Here is a 461-nt window from a genome sequence, read left to right on the forward strand (position 1 = left end):
TTCTTTGGAATGGGAACAAATATAGATCTCTTCCAGTCAGTTGGCCAATTGGTTGTTGTCCAGATTTCTTGGCACAACTTGGTGAGCATATCCAGGGCAGCATCTGTTAGCTGAAATATGTCAATTGGCATACCATCTATTCCTGGGGACTTATTTTTTGCTATTTCCTTCAAAGTAGCTTGAACTTCTTCCTTCATCACCACAGGCTCTTGCTCAAATGCTATTTCATGAAATTCTTCTGTATCTGCCAATTCCTTTCAATACAATGACTCAGTATATTCCTTCCATCTTCTTTTAATACCTCCTGGATCATTTAATATTCTGCTTAAAGCATCCTTGATTATAGCAATTCGAGGTTTGAATTTGTTCTTCAGTTCCTTGAGCTTAAGAAATGCTGCAAGAGTTCAGCCCTTTTGATTTTCTGACTCTAGCTCCTCGCATATTTCATATAGGATGAAAGC

General features: G+C 38.2%; 1 protein-coding gene across 1 annotated transcript in view; it reads left to right on the plus strand.

The window, feature by feature from the left end:
• TRPM1 (transient receptor potential cation channel, subfamily M, member 1) overlaps nt 1-461 on the plus strand; it is a 172,483-nt gene that overhangs the window by 79,333 nt on the left and 92,689 nt on the right. The window lies entirely within an intron of this gene.

Source organism: Elephantulus edwardii, unplaced genomic scaffold (assembly GCF_000299155.1).
Source record: "Elephantulus edwardii isolate Elephantulus edwardi_28Jun2011 unplaced genomic scaffold, EleEdw1.0 scaffold00473, whole genome shotgun sequence".
Lineage (NCBI taxonomy): Eukaryota > Metazoa > Chordata > Mammalia > Macroscelidea > Macroscelididae > Elephantulus > Elephantulus edwardii.